At 40.9% G+C, this 14026-nt stretch overlaps 1 protein-coding gene across 1 annotated transcript in view; it reads right to left on the bottom strand.

Moving 5' to 3' along the window:
- The window catches only part of LOC123978986 (latent-transforming growth factor beta-binding protein 2-like), an 84518-nt gene that overhangs the window by 55973 nt on the left and 14519 nt on the right, over positions 1-14026 (bottom strand). The window lies entirely within an intron of this gene.

The raw sequence follows: 14026 nt of genomic DNA, 5'->3' as shown, positions 1-14026 counted from the left end.
TTAAGTCGGTTGGTTCGGCTGCTGGAGCAAAAGTGAGGTGTTTAAAATGAGACTCAGAGACCAAGGATTAGATGTAAGATAATGCCGGCTTCTTATATTTGAAGATATGTATAAAAATAAAAATATTGGTTGGTACCAAAAATGAAAAAGTACAATAATAAAACAAGTAATGAATAAGGCGATTATTGATATCACAATCAGGCTATGACATCAGCATGAAATGCTTGCTTTCCAAATTTAAAGTGAGTATTTCACTCTTTGAAGTAGTTCTATAATCAAATTCCCGGGTGCACCCTTTAACCTGAATTTCTGTTAATAACACCACATTCAAGTTTGTTCAGATCCAGTTCAATAATACAATCCAGTAGAATTCACACAGTACAACAGTAACCCTTAACTGCAGGTATGATTCCTACTACTCAGCTCCAAATTCTCAGTCCCAAGGTGTGAACAGGTGAGTTTGTTTAAGTGAGTCCAAAGTCCAAACAAAAAAATGGATGTGTCGAAGGTAAGTCAGAGTTCAGAGTTCCATAGGGTTGGTGTATGTATGTGTGTGGGGGAAGGAGTGTGAAGGTGAGTGAAGGGGTTTTGTGTTGTAGTGGGGCCTACCACACCGCAAAGTGCAGTAGTAGCGGGACAGGTCCAGTGATCCTGAAGAGGGAATGGCTCCCACAATCATTCAAGAGGGACGGCTCGCCATCAATTTTCATCCGCAGATCCAATCCAGACAATGGAAAAAGAAACACGCACACACAAAAAAAAACCTGACCGATTTCACCAGAGCGGCTGGACACACACCCAAAATGGCGGCGCCCAGTAAAGCCACAAGGTCTTCTCGCTCTTGAATCAGCAAAGACTGCGCGTCGCGGGAAATCCTACGGACATCAAAGCTACCGACGCTGCTAGTAGTCGTCTCAAGCGCTATATCTAAACACTGACCTTACAACTAAATTCTTACAGTAGTTAGCTACCACGTTTGTAGTGTTGAAGTCAGCCTCAGTGTAGTACGTTTTTAGTTGTATTTTCTCCAGGTTTCTCCGTTTTTCACAGTTTTCATCCTCTACAGCAGCGTAGCACTTCTGTCTCTCCACACACACAGCAGCGGGGAGAAAAAACTTTCGCTCGCTCCCAGAGACGCGGGAGCAGGTGGGCGGGCCTACCTGCTGTCAGCTGATTGGCCAAACTAACCTGTCGGTCTATTTTGCCTTGGTAACTGAATTTTAACCCTTTAAAATCCTTAGATAATCTCTCAAGTTGCATTTCAAAAATAAAATCACTCATTCAGATTTTTATAGGCTTTTCCTATTTTTAAACCTAGATCATTTCATCTGTGTTACACTATGAAATTTTTTTTTAGCTCCCATAAGCTTATTATTTTGGAATTTATAGCCTGCAACTTTACTGTTTTGGTTCACTTTCACAGTTCTCGTCAGCATTGTCGGTGAAAAAGCTTTGACCAGCACCAAACAGCAGACAGACAAAGTTGTGGTTTTAGGGACACTCACCTGCTGTAACTATTTCTTGACAAATAGCAGTTTAATACACCCAGTACTTTAGTGCTGTGTTTTGGGCTGCAGCACTAACTGTCTAGAAACCTCACTACGACAATAAAACTCTGAGGAGTCACTGCTCCAGGCTTTTTGTTTGCCAAGAAATAGGTATGGCATGAAATTCCTGCTAAAGACAGAAAACAAGATACATATTAATTAGTGAGCTGTAGATGTGTTGGTAGGCATATTTTTTAACTTTGGTGAATTCCAGGCTGGCCTTTTCCCTCTGCCTCGATTCTTTATTATAAACTAAGGTAATTGCCAGCTGGCTCTAAATCCATACATAACAATCGCCAAATAAAAAGCATTATGGACATGCATGATGTTGAAATTATGAAGTTTATTATTTAGACACTTTGATTACATTAGGGAGATTTACTTGCAAACAGTTTGAGGCTTGACTGGGTTTAGTACGTGACATGTCTTCATGTTCAGAACATTTGCTCAATAATTAACCCTAACCCTAAACCATTCAAAGAGAAATAATCAGCTCTTATATACTGATAAATCTCAGTCCAAACACTTGATCAAAGCGTCTGATAACAAAGGAGGCCTCAAACAAAGACATAAAGTCATTGGCGTTATCCACTTTCACCCATCATCATTCATCGCACATGCACAGAAAGCAATTAGAACTTAACCTCATCACATTCGAGGAAATTACAAATCACAATGATGGCCAAGAATCCACACTGTGCACGAAACAACTGTGAAGCTTCCAATGCATTGCAAAAGCATTATTTGGCACTCAGTTACCATATATCTTTGAACTCTTTGCGGCATTACAACATGTGTATATTAGCTCTCTTAAAGGCATGACAGGCAACATGAATGGCAGTTCCAGCCGCACCTCTTGACCCAGATGAGTTGGAGAGGAGGCATTTCTGGAGAACAAAAAGCAGACAGTCGAACACTAAAACACAAGGCAGAACTAAGAACTGGAGGACAGTCAAAAGGGCTATAAAGCCTCTGATCTCTTAGCTTCTGCTGATGCTGTACATAAACCATGTTGTTAATAGAACCCGATGAATTACGCCACCAAGCACAATGCAAGGTGTACTTTGAAGTTTTGATGAGAGTGCATTGTGGGGGAGGGGAGGATTGCATGGAGAAATTAAGTTAAGTGGCTTTGTTTAAGTGCCAGGAAACCCCTGTAGTGGGAGCTTGGAAAACACCACTTCCCATCAACCCAGTGGTGACTGTGTTGTTTCGGAAAGTTGTCCACTGGGAAACAGGAGCCGCTTAGATGGACAGGGAAATTCTGGAATTTCCTCTTCACCTCGAACACTCAATTACTCACACATTCATACACACATTGGCCCAGATCCCCAGGAATTGTTTACATCGTAAACCATCACCATAGCCCATCAACTCATGACAAGGCTGGAACAGTGTTTATGTGAAGCACTACACAGTAACGTATGGGCCACAGCTGATTCATTCACTAGGAGTTCAGTCACTCTCCATAGGAAATAAAGCATTTTTGTCAGTTAGAACTAATGTATTTCAGACGGACAACCTAGACTTTTCTGGGCTTAGGATGGCAAGTAGTTTGGAAAGAGGTAAAGGATTGTGATATTAAATGGTTTTTCACTGACCCTCTCAGCACTTGAAGCTCAGTACAAGTGTACCTTGGCAAAGCTCATTTTTCATTTTGATTTGTTTGAGAATACCAAAGACGGAGTCCACATCTAATGGCTTGGATTCTTGGCTTATGGCAGCTAATGCTGAAAATAGACTGATATGAAGAGCTTGTCTGGTAGTTGGATGGAGCCATTTGGCTTTGAATATATGGTCTAAACAAGACATTCAGACAGCAGGCAGAAGTGTCTGACATGAGCATTCTAGTCTGGGTCACACCGCACAACCCGATAGCGCCCAGCCTTGTCCCTGTGTCTCATCTCAGTTCTCAATGTGTTGGACTGGACATGACCTCCAGAGTGACGAGTAGTAAACCTCTGGAACCATCATTAGATTTACAAGCAATCAACACAGGAGTTGTTCTATTCTGCTGAGGAAAATCGAGTCATTTTTCTTTTTATTTAAACAAAATGTTTAATGGTTCCATTTACCTCTTTCCAACAAGGAGCGTCAGCCAAAAACCCTTATTACATAAGAACTGCACATAATTAGGGCAATTTGAAGGCTACTTGGTAAATGGGAAAGTAAATGACGGTCATCAAAGACCAAGTGTAAATCAAAGTTTACACGCATTCATCTCATTCAGATAAAGCGTCAAAGACTATTGTTCATTTCAAAGTTTGCACTTGGATATGCAGATCATCAGTCTAACTGGAGGGAACAGCAGAAATATATAAAAAATTGTGCAAACAGCAGCTGAAACAATGAAAACTTTGTACTGCTGAACCACTGCAAACACTGTCAGCAACAAAGGAAGAGAAGATTTATGAGTGTATTTAGGACACAGTCAAAGAGAGACGACTGTGAGCTATAAGCAGCACTGTGTGAGGGTGTGACGGACCACCGTCACTACGGTTGAGTATGAGCTGTGACTGCTATACCAACAAGCCTGGCTCTTTGGTGTTGCAGTCAAGTTGCATGTTTGGTACCCCGTAGACCTGGGTTCAAATCTGGGTGGGGTGACTGCTCTTGCCTTTCCGTCACAGAGGGGTACAAACTATTTTTGGATGCAACAAAGCATATTGGTCCTATTCCAAAGCAATGTGTTCCGTACCAAGTGACAAAGCAACAGTTAAGATATATGGTATGCATCCATACAGCACAATGGCTTTCCACCAGCACAATATTTTCAGAGGAGGCACCATTAAACTAGGAAACACCTCGAAATGGATAGAGATAATGTATCTTTATGCTCTTGATTTTAAATTTGAGAATGTCAGGAGAGAGATGTTTTTCAGCAAAAAAGCTCAACAACAGATGGTGCTCCATATTTCAGAGACTAAAGTTTGCAGACAAGGAAGGAGAGTGCAGACTGTTGAAACTGGTCCCAGGAGGTGTCATTCAAGAACATTAGCAAAGACGTACACACTTGACTCTTGTTCATGTTTTACTATTCAAAGCCCAACAGTGTTAGGAATCTCGGTGACATCCAAGACATTAACTAGAATGAAGAGAAGAGAAAACAATCCAGATTAGCAATTAAGATATTATCATAGGTTTTCTTGGATTCCTGATCCAAGTATGACTTGTTTGCTTCAGAATTTGATTTAGCAAAAACATCAGCCTTAATATCTCATATTTGTCTATTAGTCTATTTTGTTTGTATTTTGAGAGAATGGGGTTGTTTTCCCATGTTTGATGTAGCTCGCAAGGGCCAACAGGCAAAGAGGGGAAAAATTTAATTTAGAATTTGGTCTGTCTTAACAGCCTTGGTGTATTATAGTAGGTGAAAGAAGTCTCTGCAGGCTGAGAAAGAATTAATCCTTTCTTACCCACCCACCAAACCATCTGTACCACCAGTGATCAAACCCCACTGTGGTCACACATCTCATTCCTCAGGCTTTAGGCAGAACACCCTCATCCATTCATCATTCGCTGCAGAGGTCCCTGTGTTTCTTTCAATAAAATCCTGTGGTTTGAACCTTAGCATGCACCAATAAATATAATATCCAAATCCAAGGGTATTTTCATTATACTGTTGTTGTGTGTTCCTTATAGCAACAAGTTCATGCAATGGCATGGTGGTAAGGTTTGTGTTCATTGGAAATTCAAAAATAACTCGACACCAGCCTGTGTCATATTAAAGTCTTACCCTAAATTACAGCTGTTTGTGAATGTTTAATCTCTGGTAGTAAATATTTTAACCTCCACTGGCTATTCTCACAGCTTGTTTTGCAAGATAATCATGAAGCTTGCACGTCAACTTTGCATTATAATGTTAAAACTCACTGAAAACTTGTACTGTTAATGTTGTTTTAAAGGAATAGTTTGAGATTTTAGAAAATATAGTTATTTAGCCTTTTTTTTTCAGTCTTTCTGCATATTTACCATACAGCCACAAGACTGGCATCAATCTTCTCATCTCTCGTTTTTCCCAAAATGCGGACGCAAGTCTTTAAAGAGTTCCCATTTTGTATTGTTGCCTCCTGACACTGATTAGACATAAGGCAAAAAAAATCAATGGCATTATACTAGAATATGCTGGGACACCCAAATGTGCTCAAACCAAACTATGGTTACACATCAGAGAGGTGATAAAAAGATAAAAAATTATTTTAAAAATGTTAATAAGGCTGGCCACCAATCAGAACCACAAAGCAGCAATGGATGTGTGAAATCAAAAAATACATCTGGGCAAACAGACAACAGATTTTATTTTTGGATACATGAATAACGCATGAATAGTGTCATCTATTGGTGCTCAATGAGTAGTCAGACTACAAAAAAAAGATGACATTTTGACTGAATGCTCCATAGAAATGTAATTTAACATTGCCAGCAGTGCCAGTTGTCCAATGTGTCCCATACTATAAATGAGGAATAACAGGAAAACACCTAGTCACAGAAACATGTGTAGCTCTTTAACGATAAACTCTTTTCTCCTGAAACAAGGACAAGTTCTTCTCATATACGTGGCCGCATAAGGCCAAACATCAGTGAGCAATTAAGACCCAGTCATTCTTTGATAACATCTCTAGTCATTATGATTTGGATAATTGTGGGTCCTGGCAGAATATTTCCCCTTGTGAAAATCTGGGTGTGTCTGAGGGCTTATCGCACCAGCCACAGAGGCTGGATTAAATCATGTTCTCTCTGTCTGGACGGCCTTCCAGGAATCCCGCTAGTAGCAGCCAGAGCCTGGGTGAAATGAATTACAGTGGGGTTGGATTGATTCAGAAAGCTTTTTTTCCTGCCCCAGGGGATGAGGCTTATATTAGAGCAACAACTGGGCCTAGCGCAGAATAGAAAGCAGCAAAAGTTCTTGAGAAATGTATTCAGCAAAGACTATTATTTGGATCTGTCAAAGTGCTACACAGACTGAAATGAAGAAATGAAGTTCCACTTAATTTTATAGGTATAACTTAACCCACTGCCTGCATGAAAATAGATTTTCTGTAAATTCAATCTCATTGAGGTTTTCAGACACTAAGTGATCACAACATCTGACTACTGCCGTCTACTCAATCACAGGCCAAAAGCTGTGAAATAAACAGTTCCCTTTTTATCTCCAGGGGGTCAGTAGCAGTGCCAATCTGTCTGTTTTCACCTCAGCATTCTTAACTTGAGGGTTTCAAGCTCTAAGACATTCAGAAAGGCCTGATTCTGGATAGAAGCAAAGCACTGTGGTTGCTGTGGTTCAGGGGCCAGAATCAAAATGCCTGGAGACATGGTGAGCTGAGAGGCTATTCAATACTCTGCAGTTTATTGTAGTTGCTCTGATCATTCACTTAGTAAAATGCCACAAGACAGGTCAGCAGGAAGCTTACAAAGTGCTGACTGAGGCTGTGCCTACGCTGGTCAGTGTCATATGTCAGGCTGCTCTGACAATAAGCCAAATAGGTTTTCCAATAAGAGACGTGATTGAGGGAATTTTTTAACCAGCCTGTAACATTGGTTTAAAAAGCAGTAAAAACTTTACCAGAGGTTCACAGAGAAAACAAGGGAAAAATGCAGACATGAGGAAGGCCAGCACAAAGTTGAGTTTTGATGTGTGGCTATGAAAGAAGAAATCTATGTGTGTGGGACATGAGCATGTTGGATTTGTATGTGTGGAGGTCTTCTCCACCGCTCAGTCCCACAGGAAACACACATCCTAACATCTGACTGGATTAAGTGGTTCCATGCACAGCCATACTGCTAATTCATGCTTTCAACGCCATGCCCCATATCTGGGAGATGAGCCTGATTGATGATGTCTCCATGTGCCTCAGCTCCGGAGCTGGAGGCTCGAGTGGAGTGGATAGGCGCCCCTCTTCCTAGAACTGCCGTACAGTATTTGTCCCTCTGACAGCTGCATCTGCACAGGCCTGCATGATGAGAAAGATTTGGCTACAGACGTTGAGCCCGCTGGCACTGCGGCTCAGAGTGTGTTTCGGATGGGGCTTTGGAGAGTTGGGATGGAGAGAGAGAGAAAGACATATCTGTCCCACGCTGAGTGCTGAGTTCTCTATGGTCCTTTGTTCCCTCTTGCCCTAGCAGGAAGCCAAACACTCATGGGACTCGTTTGGCTCTGTGTTTGTAGAAAGAAACACACCAACTCTTCCTGGCCTGGCTCGGTCAGCATCGTTGCGTGTTAAGCTTCCTCAAATTCAAAAATCTACAGTACATTTAGACACACACATGACAAAGTCTAACATATGCTGAATCAATCTTTGTTCAATTTCTATCATCATATGGTATGCAAAACAACATTTCCTTGTCTTTTGCAGCATGTAGAGAGTTCACCTGAGGACACGGTAGCCTCCATCGCTGAGTCTGCACTTTGTTGGTGTTGACCGCAGTAGCAGAGGTACACAAGGTAACCCCCCCCCCCACACACACACACACACACACACACCACAAAGCCATGGCAGAGGATGTCCATCCATGTTCCGGAAAGCCCTATCCCATGCTCCCCAGGGACGAGGTCAGGGCAAAAGTAAAGTTTGTAGAACCAGCAGGCAAGACAAACATGCTTGCAATCTACAAGCAGAAAACCCTGTTCAAGTTCATTCCCAGTCTACCCACGCTGGGATACAAATCACAGCTCTAGACACAGAGTGATATGCCTGGTTCAGAAGTGAGATAGAGCTCTATTCAGGAGAGAGCAGAACATTCAACCTGTGGAAATTACCGTGCACATTACCCCTCTACTCTGCTTCAACTCGACTCCCCGTCTGCAGCCTTCCTCTGTTTTGGCAGCGGGTGAAAAAGGGAGACAAGAGGATGACTCTGAACATGTCCTCTTTGAGTAGCAAAGCAGACTGCCAGGTGGTACAGTAGGAAAACTTTCCCAGGCTGAATGTTTAGATATATATTTTAGTCTTAAGAACACATATATTTGATCAAAGCTGAAGGCATGAAGAGATGGAAAGCTACTGAGGGATTTGGGATTCTCTTTTAATTTATCATCCTCTCAAATGAGTAATGAGAAACTTGTTGAGCGAATTTCCACTCCCACCTCTCAACGTTTATGATCATATTTTATTCAAGCTCTGTGTTTCCGTTGCACTTAATAGCTCAGATTCTTCACTGATCATTACTAGCAAGAACATTGGTGATGATAGTAAAACAATATTTCTATACAGGTGCTGAGGTCACCCAGGGGATTTTGACAGGGGCTCCTGTCAGTGCTGGTGGTGTGGTTTGTCTGGAGTGGGAGTGAAAGCAACCAGTGATCCGTGATTAACATGGAGAACTCCCACTATGACCACAGTTTCCTCTGAGAAACGGCTGTGTGATTGTGTGCAAAGCCTTGAGTCAACAAGCCACATAACCTCCAGCCCTATTAGTCACCAGGCAAACGGTAGGGCTGATATAAGCATAACAGTTAATGAAGAGAAAGCAGCATGCATCAATGTCTTAATGGTCCTTCTGCTCCACATTTCTGGGTGTTTTTGTTTTTGTTCAGCATCTCAATATGTTACTGTGTGTGACCAAATTTGTAATCATCCCTGAAGCAAGTTGCACTGTGCAAAATTATACAGAGCAATTATTTTATGTATGGGCCAAATCAGTGATGCATAAAAATTTATTTTGATTGACTGAATTGATTAATTGTATCAAAGCATTGTATTGTATCTTCTTATATCATACCATGCAGTTTAAGTATGAGATTATACTGTTTATTGTTTTGTATCAAATCATATTAGTATAAAAACCAGTGTTGGGCAGTAACACGTCAGTAACTATAATATTATTGCTTTTCCCAGTGACTATTAGTGTAAGGGATTACTATTTCCAAAACAGTAATAATATTAAGTTGTAATCCAAGTAAGTGCATTACTGCGTTACCAGAACACGATTTGTTGTCCTTGACGTGTATGTGCGATCACATTAAATAAATAATGACCTGACTAAGAGGGAGGTTATTCATCTTATTTTTTGCTCCAAATTTTGCTCTATGTCTATAAAGCTCATCAGAATTTTTTCAGTCATTCAGTTCCAGAGCTCCACAACAACCTCTAATGAAACAGGCAGTTTGGGGTTCATTGACATGACTGTAGCCTTTTTCAAGATCCACCACACTGTAGCATTGTTGACCCTCCCCTTTGGGCGACAACCTGATTCAGATGCCGAGTTACTGGCCGTTCAGTCCGAAAACAGCACTGCTTTAAAAAGACACAAGGTGCGGTTGTTGTTTCAAGTGCACTGCACAGTGGTTTAAAATATTAAGAAACAGGATTTTACAACCAATTTTATGATCACCAGGCACCAACAGTAGAAATACATTGTTCCAGTTACAAAGTCATCTGTGCCCTTCTACATTTTTGATTAGCCAACGCATTGCTGGATAACATCCTGTTTAATTTGCAAAGGTTGAGCCAGGCTAAATGTTTTTTGGTCAGAGCCATCTGATTTGGCACCTCTGCTCATGCACACAGTGTTTTTTTGACGCAGCGCTGTTGTAAGAAAGGGAAGAACAACAACCGTTTCCAATTGTGGCATCACGCTGAGGGGCAGGTTAGATTGGCTTGTGTGCACAATGGAGTTCCATTACATCAGAGATTTGGTGAAAAAGTGATGAATACCATCCCAAGACTGGACAATTTCATTTCTTATGCCATCATCATGGTAGTGTATAAGAATTCAGTGTATGTTCTAGTTGTAAAATCTACTGTATGTTAAAGTTCTAGTACACAAACCATGACGACTTGAAGCGTATGTAGTATACTATACAAATTGCCGTCCAGGTAGCTGCTGCCAGCTGTCCTTAGTCTGATTATGTAACAGAGACCAGAAAGAGATGACCTTTGGATGGATGACCCGCATACTGCACACACATCCTGCTCTGCCCTGCTCTGTTTCCTGCAGAGGACTGATGTCAGAGAATGGTGGGGGTAAAGAGTTGACATGAAGGACTCATAGGAGGAGCTGAATACGTCCTCTGTGCGTTATCACAGTTCCAGCTTGGCCAGGAGTGTTCACCACTGGCCCTGACCTTCATACTGGGAGCTGACAGACTAGCTGTGATCTAGAGGATCTCGTGCTGACAGGGACAAGCCTTTCACTACTGCTGAGCACAGTGCTTACAGGAAACGCTGGTTTACAGTGAAACACATTTGCTCCACAGCAAAGACAAGTAATGTCAGAGGAGGAAACAGTTATTTATTTGCCAGCTGCATATAGGATGTACCTATTTTAAATTTTACAGTTTTAATCCCACAGAACAGGCGGCCGGGACATTTGGGACACAGTTGAAATGGTCAGAGGAGAGGTGGAAGACTTGAGACAGGAATACAAGAAGAGGGAGTAAGGTATGGGGTTGCATCCCCATGTCCCAAAATCCCACTAAACAGAAGGTTTCTCATATGTTTTGTCCATCCCAACAAGACCTTTATTCTAGGCTGTCACTCATAAATGTGGTGGATTCATTCACTATTTATGAAACAATTTATTCTCTAAAAAATAACATTTCAGAAGGCAGCTGTGCCCACACAGGCCTGGCAACATGTCAGTCAGTTTTAGATTTTGACAGAAAGAAATTCAATCTGAGAAACTTTTTCTGGATGGACAGATTTGTCACCATGGATGAGGCCAACAGGGAAGGAGAAAACACATCCCATCAGAGCAACTTAATGTTTGACTCTGATGGCCTCGTGCATTTTAGAATTATTTTATTACAAGACCAGGTCTATGATGATATGATCCTGTATGATGATGTTGATCAACTGAATCATTTCTGTAATGTCATGCTAAATAGAGAAGAGCTGCTACAATGGTAACGCAGCGGTTCTTTTGCTGGTGATTCAGTGGATAGCTTAGTAAAAACATTTACCCTCCAACTGAGTAACCAGACCACAAAATCTCTTCTGGTTACTCAATGCCTAATCCAAAAAAGCCTGTGTCTACCTGCACAACTTTGAGTTTCGGTACAGTGGGGTTTTATAACTGTGAACCAGAGCCTACTGGACAGTAAGGAGTAGGGCCCAGCAGTAGGTCTGGGCTTTTGACTGATTTTAGACTATATCCTGGAATTCAAACCTAACAGTCACTTTACCTTGTTCAGCTGTGCAGATTGCTTTATCTCTCTCTCTCTAATAGATGCTTTGTCTTATTATCATTGTTTTTGTTCTCCCCCTCCTTGTCTGTCTCATTTCTTCTCTACACTATTTCTTGTTTTTGGCGCCACTTGACAGGCTGGGTCAGTGACAGGGTGCTGCTGACATAACAAGCCAAGTCGGCTCCAAGAAAGACATATATAGTACCTCACACCTTCTCTAGTAGGGAAAAATGAAAAGAGACTGGCTGCGGGCTGCATGTACGGGGTGGCCTTTTCTCCCTCTGTACATAAGTGGGGGGCAAGGCCAACATGATCTATCTGAACCCGAGCGTCTGTCCTCCCCGCTCTTCTTCTTACTCCCTAATTGAGCCTTGGCACTGGTGTTGCCTCTCTATCTGACTCTCACTCTATGTGACCTCACATTGCTCGTGCTTTCCTGGCTTTGCAAACAGTGGAACCTCAGGCTGATATATGAAACCAAGACTTGCATCCACCACTTCTCCGGGGGGAAAACTGTTCCACCCCTAAAAGATCATTCTGGGCCCAGAGAATGCAGAACATTTGCAGTTCATGAGGGTTGAGCTTTAAATGTGAATTACACAAGCACACAAATAGCTTCCTGGAAGTACCAATGAAAGAGAGTCAAACATTCAATAATTCTTTGACTAATGTTGAAATGAAGACATACAATTTTGGCGGAAGCTTTTATTCTGCCAGGCAAGTTTCTGAAAAATCTGTTGGTTACAAATACTAATAATTTATTTGTCTGTGCTGCATGCTTGGGAAGTGTGTCACCAGCAGAGGGAAATGGCTCATCTTGAACTTGAACTTAACAGCACCTCTTAACAGTAAGTCAGCTTTAATAGAAATATGAAGAATGGACATAGTCATAGTAAGGGCATTTGTGACTCAGAAACACAGTCTGCTTCTTACGATGTTGAACCTGCAGTGTTTTCTCGTTCTATTTGTACCAGATCTGTGACTCAGGACGCAAAAATGTCCTGTGAGTCAGGAACAAAGAGAGCATATGCATAGCAACTGTGCAGTCTTCAAAGGTCTTGTATTGATTAGACGATTTACTATGACTCCAAGATAATTGTTTTGGGAAGGAGGATATATTAAAACTCTTTTATGAACCATCTGCCAAAACATTTAGTAGAGTTGAGCTACCACAAACATGTGGATGGCTCAGCCATTGTAATTTCATAACAACAGCAAAAGCACAAAATGACAAAAGACCTTCACAATAAGCAGGAGGAGCTTCATAAATGTCAGATGTAATTGAGAATGTTTAAGTGGTTTGGTGGAGAGAAATTGCCCAGATGACAAACTGGCCAAAACATGAATGATGACCTCAGTGACCAAACAAATTATGGCACTTAAACCAACTCTGAGCAGATTAGAAAAGCACTGGGCCTGAGTCCAAAATGGAGCACAATTTGACAAGATAAGTCTAAACCTGTAAGCAATAACGATCCATCAAAATATTCCCAGAAACAATTACTCCCTTTCAGCATTATTGATCAAGAATATGGCTCAAGCCATGGTAAAGTGATTAATCAAGAGTCAAGAAAAAACTAATTTCCAACAAGATTGGAACTAAAACAGTCAGATGATCAAGCCAAGAAACTATTAGGCCTGTCTGATTAGCAGTCTTTGGAGAATTTGCTGAATGCACCGAAAGAGGCCTTTGCCTGAGCAATTATTAGTTGGATACATTATAGTCACAGTTATTCCAATAAATCAAAGAACAAACAAATAGTCAAAGCCTAAAGAAAATATAATCTTTCTGCTCTATTCTCATTGAAAATAGCATGGGTTAATACTTCTGTCTGGTAATTATGTTATATTTTCCTACATTTTGTAGATTTACTTTAATACTTTTCAAGCATGGCAGCAAATGGCAGCAAATGCTTACTTGATTTACTTAGTATTTGTTTTACTTACAGTCTATTAAAGATTTAACATATGAACCAATTCATCTGGTTTGATTTATTGCAATGGTAAACACTACCAGCATTGGAAACAAGTGTACTGAACTACTGTTTGTTCAAGAGCATTTAAACAATTATATTAGCGTAGTGTATCGATTTGTTTTCTGTGAACCTTTCTTCATGACAGTATTGGTAGCTAAAACAAATATCATACGTCATACATTCACCAAATAAAATAAAAAAACTGTAGTATATTACTATGCCATGGCATAAGACCAAAATATCTGGCTGTGACATTGTTAGATGTTCTAGCATCACATGATTTTCATGAATTTGTCGATTAAAGAATTGCTCATGCTAAGTCTGAAATTATATTATAAATGTTCAAAATTATGTTATAAAATGATACAGATATAAAG

Source organism: Micropterus dolomieu, linkage group LG11 (genome assembly GCF_021292245.1).
Source record: "Micropterus dolomieu isolate WLL.071019.BEF.003 ecotype Adirondacks linkage group LG11, ASM2129224v1, whole genome shotgun sequence".
Classification (NCBI taxonomy): domain Eukaryota; kingdom Metazoa; phylum Chordata; class Actinopteri; order Centrarchiformes; family Centrarchidae; genus Micropterus; species Micropterus dolomieu.
This window is presented reverse-complemented; position numbering and strand designations above follow the sequence as displayed.